Source organism: Myzus persicae, unplaced genomic scaffold (assembly GCF_001856785.1).
Source record: "Myzus persicae strain clone G006 unplaced genomic scaffold, MPER_G0061.0, whole genome shotgun sequence".
Classification (NCBI taxonomy): Eukaryota; Metazoa; Arthropoda; class Insecta; order Hemiptera; family Aphididae; genus Myzus; species Myzus persicae.
In genome coordinates this window covers 183,580-195,048 of record NW_019103602.1, presented here as the reverse complement: position 1 = coordinate 195,048, position 11,469 = coordinate 183,580, and positions in this window count along the sequence as shown.

Below are 11,469 nucleotides of genomic sequence, written 5' to 3'. Positions count from 1 at the left end.
GAACTACATGTCTTCACGGCTTGCATAGGAAGTGCACATCTAGTTTTAAATAATCTGTGATAATAGTAAAATTAAACCTGTAGAGAAATGAATAATTTCTAATTGTAACACATTATTTACGATTTGTATAGGTATAGATACCAACTAGGTACCAGTTATTACACTGGATTAGCTTATAGATATTTAATTGTATTGAATTTATAAACTTTCAAATTGAACACACGGCATACATACTTTTCTCATAGGCCGCCGGCCGGCGATTCAGGAATTTAAAAGAGCGTCTTATGCTCTCACGCAGCTATTGTTTTTCAACCAAATTTTGGGAGGTGTGTCCCCTTATCCACTACTGTGCTTGTATATATTAAATATATTTAGTTAGTAATGCAAGTTCAAAGATCAGTGCTTGTTATAAATAACGCGATACACGACGGTATACAATATACAAGATGATATATAAAAAATTACAAACTCAGTCTAGTCATCTTCTACATCATATAACATATTATCAGGGCCGTATTTAGGGGGTGTGGGGGGGGGGGGAATGGGGACATTTGCCCCGGGTGGCCAAATATTGATCTATTTAGGGGGCGGTCGGCCACCGCAGTAACCCAGTGTAGTATTGTATAAATAAATATTTTTTTTTTTGGAAAGAATTTGTATTATGACACGACCCTTGTGAACTAGTAGTGAGTGCAACGATAACGGATAAGTTGCTAGCATAGAATATAATTAAAATTATTTTAACATAACCANGGGGGTAAAATTATGGTTGACCCAGGGCGCGAAAATTGTAAATATGGCTCTGCACATTATATTTACTTTTTATTTTACTTATTTTACTTTAACAATAATTGGAGAAAAAAATGTTAGTTTACTCAGTAAATAATGAAATAAATCAACAAAATATACTATGCTATAAGTATATTATGTGTCTATAAGATAAGAAGATAATAACTGTATCCTTACTTTTTTTCAAACAAAGGCTCTAAAAAACTAAAATCATAAAAGGAAATACCTGAACAATGAACACGCTATATCTATATTATCTAAACATGTAAAAGATCAATAATGTTTATTATTGGAAGCCCGCGAGCACTCAAGCCATATAGTTCTTTGTTCGCAAATTGCTGAAAAGTATAATTAATAGAAAACACATAACATATAATATCAGGCCATAACTAAAAAAAATATATCATATTAATGTAAAAGAATATATTAGTTGAATGAAAAATAAATATCTTACATTAACAATATTATACATGTTATAAGTATAACAATGAATATTGATATTTATAAATATGACACATTTGGTATTGAAGGAGTTTAATACAGGAAAATTTAATGACATTTTGAGATGAATTAAAATGTTTAATCTCAAATAATATACTTAAATATTAATGTAATGTAGTTTAAAAGTGGCCCCATCCCCATGTCAGTACCAACAATGTTTGTTACGCAATAATGTGATTATATATAAAAATAGTTTCACGTGGGACAAACTTATGAGTATAAACTTACCTATAGTATTTACAGTGGATAAATACATTTTCCATATTACACAGAAAAATAAATGTCTTGTATAGTTTTATATATTATTAAATATTTGGTAATGCTACTGTGAATACTATGTCAGTAAGTTTGTCCCTCGCAAAACCATTTCATAAATGACTGGAGGAGTCAAGTGTGTCGTCTTCTTAAGTAGTTATAAATCATAAAAATCAATACAGTTTTATGCATTCAATACAATCATCTGTTTATTAAAATAATAGGTACATACTTTAATATCACCATGAGTTATAATAATAACCAATAACTATTGCGTAATAGAACAACTTGCAAAAAAAGTATTTTTAAATTAAGTATTAAGGATCATTGGCACAACCTTCACGAATCACGGAGAGTGCCAAATATATTACTATATTAGCATAACTAAATGTAAAAAAAAAATGTGGCAAAGAGTAATAACTACTAGTAATATAATATTTACATAATTAAAAATATTTGGCGATTATTTTTTCCTTATAGTGTTTTAAAAAATGTTTCTGTAATATTAATAACTAATAAATTCAATAATTTTAGATTCTGAGCGGAGCGTAGAATGTATTGATTTTATCATGATGTATTTTTTTTTGTAGTAGCTTTGATTTTCAACTTCAGCATCTTTTCACGTGGGAAAGCGAATCTAATTGGTACTTTTATGCGGGACAAAAATAAATTACTTTTCTTAATAATTAATAAATGGGAAAAATAAAAATAGAATTAGGGGAAAATAAGAATTTTTAAACTAAACCAGATTTTGACAGAATCGATTTTTTATTTTGTTGTAATTCATAAAAACATAACCGTAGATACTTTATATAATTTTCATTCAATGTTTAAACAAGCATGGATACATGCACGAATACATGGACGAATATTAAAAATATGTTGACTCTTTTTGAGTATTTGACATTATATAATATTTTTTTTTACCATACATAGTCTAATTTTATACAACATAATTATGTTCTTTAATGTTGAAACGAACCGGAGATAACTGATGTTTGTGAAAACACGAGAAGCAACAAAAGACGGGAATGATAACAATAACATTTGATAACAAGAAAAAGTTAAGGTTAATAAAAAAAACTTAAGAATCGTCGATATTATCCACTATAGACAGTAATCGTAATGGAAAATTATATATGCATGCGGAAAATATTTATTTGATTTTTATTTAGAAAAACGATTATTTACAATTTACAAATGCAATAAGTAAGACACCTATATAAAACAAATTATAATAGGCTTGAGTGAAGAAGGCTTCAACGCTATACTTCAGCAATATGGGAAATATAAAAAATATTTTTAAAAAAACATCTAGAATGGAAATAGATTCATATCTTTTAATAGCATCATTAAAATACCCAAAGTATACTTAACGTTTATACTGTATATAATGTATTATTAGAAATATTATTAATAAATATTTATATTTGGATAAATGATAATATTTTACATTTATATTTGGTTTGTCTATGAGATTGTTCGATAGATACGCCTTATATTATATTACGTCTATAATTTTATTTTTCCTTTTATATTTTATTTTTTGTTTTATCAGCCATTGCCATACCGTTTTTAAGTTGGTAAAATAGATATGAATGCACTCAAATCCCGAAGCTCTATATTTTTTACTTGAATTATCTCAAGAAAATTTCTTATTGCTGTTTATGAATACCAATTTTTAGTTATAGCTAAAATAAATTTAAGATTTTTCTTTAGGTTATGTATGAATTTAGTTATGTGACTCAAGTGTCAAATGTCAAAGCAACTTCTAAATTAAATTATTTAAATTTCATAATAATCACTTGTGGCAATGTTATGTTACCAATACTTTAACACTGCTGTAAATAATACTTTTGAAGTTAAATTATTTATAATTTAATTAATTGTTTCAAAATTGCCTATACCAAACCCCTTGTATATGTATAATGTGGAATTTGTTTTAGTATAAATAATATATATTACAAAATTAATACGTCTGAAGATAGTGATGTCTATTACTTAACTAAATTGTCTTTATTGACATTGTATAAGTACTTAATTAACTATGGACTTATGAACTTCATATATTCGTATTACATTTTATAAATGTATGATATTACAAATATCATTATACAATATATTATAATTATTGATAGCAAAAATGTATTTATTTAAGTTTTTAATTATGTTGATAATTAATATACTTTTACTTAACTATAAAAAAAAGTTATTTGTTATTATTTTATGAACAATTTTATTTACGACTTAAATAGACGTTGGCGTCCAGTGGGGGTAAATTATGATATGTGACACTTAAATTGTTTATTGCCTGAAGTATCTTAAACTCCTAATCATTATTGGCTAAGCCCCCCCCCCCTTCCTGATAGCATAAAGGTATGTGCACGCCTATGATGATTTTTATCATGCATCTCCAAATTATAAATTATTCAGTTAATTATTATACAATTTATGGAGTTCACTAAGTTTATTCTCCTTTCTTGTTAGATTCTATTATAAGTAGTACGTATATAAAAATAATAAAATATATGAAGTCAGTGGTAACGCGAGTATACCTACTATTAAATTCATAAACTAGAACCAATAACATTCACTTAAAATACCATGGCTAAATTTCATTCTCTTAAATAAACCAACGATTTAAACACAATATTCAAAATTATCTTCAAATTATAGTAAAACTCACTATCCCGGATAAGACGATTTCTCGCCAAAGGCATTCGTAAATGAACAACTGTATGTTATTATTCCCAAATATTTATAATAGTAATTTCCAAACAATTATAATTTTCAAAATATTTTTGCTTATTGAACTAATTTTATAAATATAAGTTACATTTTTTTAGCTGATATTCAATATGAATAATGATTGTGTTACAACTCTATTTTTTTTGGTTTTGAAGTTTAACATTATATAACATTGTTCCTCCTTTATTATTCATACGAATTCGAAAATTTGCTTATTACTTTTAGTTAATAATATTTTTTTTAATACTGAAGACTTTTAGGAAATGTTATATAATAGGTTCTACATCGTACGTTTTTCTAACTTCTCTAAATTTGAACTTCTCAAATTACCAACAAGATCCCATTTGATACCTGAAACAAATCCCAAAGTTCAATATTAAAGTAGCTTATTGTTTCTATATAAATGATATAAAAAATTACAATCTTACAAATATAATTCAATTATATTATTTTTTGGTATATTAGATATCAGAAATAAAGTAAACTAGTTAAAATGTTAAATTCTGAGCAATATATGAGGAATTTATAGATTTTACAATTATGCGGTTGAGTTAGATAACTATTTCTTTGTAATACATTTTTTGTAAGTTCTTAAAAAGTTTTTTACGACTTTATTATCATTGATGAAAATTTCATCTTGATGGAATTTTGAAAATATCAAAATGTACTTGTAATAGACTATTTAATTATTATTATTAAATCTACGAAAAACTAAAAAAAAAGTTTACGATAGTAGTCACTAGTGATTTGATTATGCAATTATATAATATTGTATAATAAATAATATTATTATAGAAAACATTTTTAATACTAAAATGTTCAAACATGTTTTGGAGCAGGGAAACTTTTTCAATAATCCACTTTATGGATGGTTTCTGAAAGAAAATTTGGTCTAGTTGCTAATTTATGAGGGTCAAAATTCAAAAAAAAATCCCTTACAGTACTTTTTTCCCATCAACAATTGCGAAAAACGGAAATATTTACACAACTTAAGTTTTTGGTAAAATTGATTTTTTTTTGTCTATATAAATATTTAAATATAAAGAGGTAAAATTTGCTTGCATGTAATGGAGAAAATCTCTGTAGCTAATGAACTGATTCTAAAAATACCTTCAGTAATAGAAAATTACACTATCCCTGAATAACAAGGTTCATAGAAAATTACCGAATTCAATTCCTAAATGTTGGTTTGGACATATATTTTGTTTCGTTTAACGAAAATCGAATATTTTTTTGTTTATGTATAGGGTTGCCAATTCAAATAGTAAATAAAATAGTAATTATGATTGGATGTGTTTTTCACGGAAACTTAATATAAATATATATGGACGAATTTATTAAGAAAAATCTTTTTTTTTCACTGTGAATAATGTCACCCAGGGGTAAGCACTCCTAAAAATGTGTAAGCATATTCTTATAATAGCATATAAAAAACATTGTTTATCATAAAGCTTTTAAAAATGATCTAGTTTGCAATTATTCATGGTGTTATTATTATATATTTTTTTAATACATAATAAATTATAATTTATAATACATTTTTTGAAATGGATGATCCAATTTTGAAGGCATTTGTACTGGTATTATATTATGAAATAATAAAATTAAGATAGGTAGATTCTTTTAAACCCCGGGTAGGTCCGTATGTTTTTTAGCGTATATATTAAAAAAATTACTTGACCGATTTTGACGAAAATGTCAGAGAATGTTCTTAGAGATATCGGAAAAGTTCATAGTATAGTTTGAACTACTTTCGAAAATAATCTACTGAGTGCTATGTACAATCATACATGGGCGGATTGCCCATCTCGATCAAAATAGTTGACAAAGCGAATTTGCACATGAACTAATATAGGCATAATCCACGTAGGTACACTAAAATAGAGATACATAGACAAAGAACTATATTTTAGAATAGTTCATTTTTCCCGGTGGAAGTATCTACATTTCAAAATATTCTAGATATTTTGGATATTTGAGTGGTTTACATTTTTCTAGTTGTTTTTCGTTCGTATTAGATTGGATAATATTTTTTTTCTTGCCTGGTAAAAAAGCTAAAAACAACTGAGTACAAGGTTTCTCATCACCTAATTTTTGGGTGAAACCATGGAAATTGTTTAAATTATTAAATATTTTGGTTATTATCGTATTATTATTTTAATACCGAAGGCTTGAAAAAATGTGGTCAAAATTTGAACTTTAAATGTTTATAAAAATAAATCTTGCCAATGTATTTTTAATATTTTTAAACTGATATTCTAACTATGTGTAAGGAGTTTTCTATTATATTTTCAATATTTTCGAGCCAGTGAATAGAATTTTATTGACATTTATAGAAAAAAAAAACAAGACAATTGAAAATTGAAAACAAGTCAAAATATTTTGAAAATTATATCGAGTATATAAAATTATAATAGAAACATTCGGTGTAAATTCCGAGTAGGTATCTACTTTAATTCGTTTTTGAATTACAACATAATAAGAAAAAACTCCATGAGAAATCGAGTAAATATGCAATGTTGTAATAATTTGAACTTCAAACTTTTAGAAAATAGTTATTTGGCTTCCCAGTAGACATTTATTTTGATGAAGGTAGAAAACTTATGAGGAATCTTGTATTCAATTTTCAAATTTTAGATATAATATGTAAACTGATATGAATTTTTTTTTTCAAAATATTTTGCAAATGCCAGTGATTTTTTTAACTAAGATACATAACTTTAGACGTTCATAAAAACGTTTGGAAAAAATTGTTGAAAATCGAAGCATTAATTCTTATACCTTGTATACAAACAAAAAATAATACAAATAAAAAATGTAAAATCAATACATTCCTTTGAATAATCATAGAGCAAAACCATCCATTAAAAAATAAATAGAGAATAATATTGTTGAGTGAATGACAAACGATGTGTCTAAATATTGTCTCAAAACAATTCAAATATTTAAATTTACAAAAATAATTTTTATTTTGAAAATTGAATACTAAGTCAAATAATAATAAAATATAAAACCGATTTGTTATAGTCACACCCTCAGAAATATTATTTTCTGTAATTTTTGTAAAAAGTGATTTTACTCTAAGGTCACTCAAAAAATCATAAAAAACGATTTTAGGTCAAAACAGTTTATCTATATTGCGCCTATATTTGAGTCTGAGAGAGAAAGCAAATATTGCGTTGACATCCTCTGAACCTAACAAAAAACAAATACGGAAAAACTGAAATGTTTATACAAAACCAGATTATCTTATTCTGTTGTAATTTATAAATAAATATCTGTAGATATTCGAAATTATCTCGAAGTATAAATATAAGCATTTTCTAAATGTATGGTAATGGTCGTAGTATTTTAAAAAATGTGTTGACTTTTTTAAATTTTTTTGCAGTCTACAGAAGTCGCGAAATTAACAATTGCGTATGCACTATGCATGCGGAAAATGTAAAAAAAAAATAAATGTTTTGAAAATCTTAGAATGGATATAGATTTATATTTTATGATAACATCATTAAATGTAAGTTGGTATCTAATATTAACCGCCTATATGTATAATATCATATTTAATTGTTGAATTGTAATAGTTTGCACTGCAAGCTATTTCAATAATAATAATAATTTATAATAATAATAATAAAAAAAAAATCATTAAAACACCCAAAATATACTTATTATTTAACGAGCTACCTATACAACACATATCCTTTAAGAAATATTATTTTTAATAATACATATTATATTTTATAGTTAGGTACTTAATATAATATACTAATACAGTTATAATATAGTTATTAGTTATAATATTTTTTATATATATATTTGGTTTGTCTATGAGATTATTTGATATTAATATACTCCTTGTATATAATAATTTTTAGATAATTATGCCTTTTGTAATTTCTTCTTTGTGTATTCACCACTGCGTTTTCAAGTTAATACAGCAGAAAAATACACTCAATAATTGTTTTAGAATCTTTTTAACAATTTTTTATATTTTAAATATTTTTTGGTGTATTTTCTAATTGTTTGTAAGATAATGCTTGGTCAAAGAGCTTGAAAATGAACACAAGGTTCTTCATAAATTGTCTACACAGGAATTAAAAAAATAATTTGTGTATACATATTATATTGTGTTATAAATGCGTATACAATGATTTCTTATGTGCGTTTAATGTTCGAATTTTCCTCAACATATTTTGCCATCATCGAGAAAATTGAGAAAATTAGCAAATTATTTTGTGTATTATAATTTATGCATTTTTTAATATTTTTATACTAAAGGTTTGAAAATTGAAATATTTAATACAAGGTACCTATTATGAGTATTTCTTAATGAAATAAGAAATTGTTTAGAATTGAGTCACATATATTTTTTATAAGCGATTGAGTATCAAATTTTAAAGACATTCGACGATTATGCATGAAATAACAATTTTAGTTTTTTATTTTTATTCAAAAATTAATAATCACATAACTTTAAAATATTACTGCTATATTTATATTTTCGTACTATAATATTCTCAATGAGATTTAAAAAATACTTAGACTAATTTTAGGATATTTTAAAGGTAAGTACCTTATTATTTTAAAATGTTTATTTTTTAAAGTGTTGATAAAATATTTTAGGTTTGCTCAACATTTTTGGAAATTTAATTCAAGGCTACTCATAAGTATTTCTTACTGATACATAAAAATTAAGCTATATTGTCACAAATATTTTTCATAGTTATATGAATTTAAATGAAATTGGATATTACAATATAGAAATATAGAAAAATGTATAAGAATTAATAATACTATACGACATACCATCTTTGACCAGACTTATTTTATAAATAAAAATAAGCAATGATTTATTCACATCCATCACTGAAACCTACTCAAGGGCGAGGTAAACTTGAAACTTACCACCATATAGCAGAGCGAGTTCACTGGTGTTTATAATTGCATTTGTTGATTAAGATTTTAAGCACTTGACGTTTTAATATAAGACTCTCAAGACTGAATATACAGAACATATATGTGTATATATTTTATAATCATAATATGTTCAATTAATGTTTAAAACACTTTTATCTTTAGTTATTTATACTATTATAATGACTAGTTCTCGGTTCTCCTTTTTTAAATTGTTTGTAATAAGGTTTTGAAAAATATAGTAAATTGCTCATCTCAGTTGTTATTTGATTGCATTCAAATGTATAGTAATAAAATTATGTGCCGAGTGTGTGATGAGTTGAGCTCATCAAGATAAGTGCACTACACTGTCCACACTTAATCTCTTAATTCTATCACATTTTGTTGTACATATATTTATATATTTTTAATTTAGATAAAATTAGTTTATCATAATATTGAGGGTTTTAAAATTATGATTAGATCAAGTAAGAAAGAAGTACAATTATTTTTAAATTTTTTTGCTATACCTTGCTGGACAGAGAAAACTAAAAACGTCCATATGTTCAGCTCTTAATATATTAGACTTTCAACACGCATCATGTAATATTATTTTGATATTTAAAGTTGTTCAACAGATATTATAGGTAGTTAAGATTTACGTATATTAATTAAAATTCAAAAATATCAAAGTGCCTTTTAAGTTTGGTAAAATGGTTAGATCAACAAATTAACTCTTTAATAAACTATATTATTATCTGTAAGTTATAATATTATATTAAAATTCGAAGTAAAAAATTGTATGTTTATAGAAGATGAACAAGAAGCAAGAATTTTATTTCGTTCATTTTTCTGTATAATTATTAATAAAAATATTTTTTGTCGTTGTTATTTTAATCGCATTTTTATAATTTTTTTTTAATTATAACGTATTACATTCATATTTTATGCATTTCAGTGCTTTAAATTATTAGTTCTATCGATTGAGTTATAGATTACTTACCACAGTTAAATTATTGAGGCTTTTTTTATCTTTCCTTTAATTACTTCAAACAACTACTTGTACATTTTTTATGTCGAGGCATTCGTATTCTTATTTATTATTATTTTTTACAATATTTTTGCTTCTTTCACTTTATTGATAATTATCTTATACATTAATAATACCGGTTATTCGAGTGTAAAATAAATAATAATTAAGTGTACTCCAACGTTAAAAAGTATTGGTAATTATACTATATATCTCACAGTGGCGGACAAATCACTCCACAGTCATTGCTTTCTTTAATGCTATTTTGAAGTAAATTTTCGAGTTTAATTCAAATATAAGTTAGAATACTACACGTTTCTCGTTCAAGATGATTAAATTAAACATCATACTACAATTATGTAGCTATTATACACCTTTTTTGTGTTATCAAAATGTATCGGTTGAGCAAATCTAAAAAATGTTGTACAAACATTAAAAATAGATACACTTATCATTTTTGTGTTCTTTGTCAAAACTTGTTCTTAATGAGAAATGTAAAATACGTTATTTGTATGCGTGTTCAGCTATTTATATATAACTCAAGTCTCATAGAAAATAAACTATCAAATGCGTCTTTTCGCTTTTTTCTCCGGTCGAGTGAATTTAGATTTTATAATTATTTTGTTTCTGACCATTAAAATATTAAAATAATTATCATTAGGAAAGTGTACTACAATACTTGAATACTTCACACGCTAAAACGTGACAACTGTATGGTAGCCTGCAGTAGGTAATAATGGACTTTTGCGTATTTACAAAATAAGTTTCAAATAGCCTATACATTTTATAATTAAAAAGAGTGGAAAGTTAACCCTCATTTGAAAAAAAAATGATAAATATCTATTATTCAATAGTCAATATCCATAGTTTTTGAATACTGTATGTTTAATATTACAATAATACTTCATAATACTTTATTTACCATATAGATGATATTATTTGATATTTTTTTTCATTTTTCATTTCGGTTTAAGATATTTTTTATTGCTTAAACGAGTTGCTGGTACTTAAAACTAACAAGAGCGCAACAGTATCTTCAAACCCTACTGCGAAAGCACGCTTACGAAGCATATTATAGTACCTACTCCAACTAGAACACCTATAATGCTTGACTCAATGGTCGTAGAAACAAAATGCTTTCACTATGATACAACTTGAAAACTTTTATTATTGTGAAATATGTTTGTGAGGGTTTTCAAAAGTTTATATTAATGCAGGTTTGTACATCTATAGGGTATCTATTTTTTTTTTTA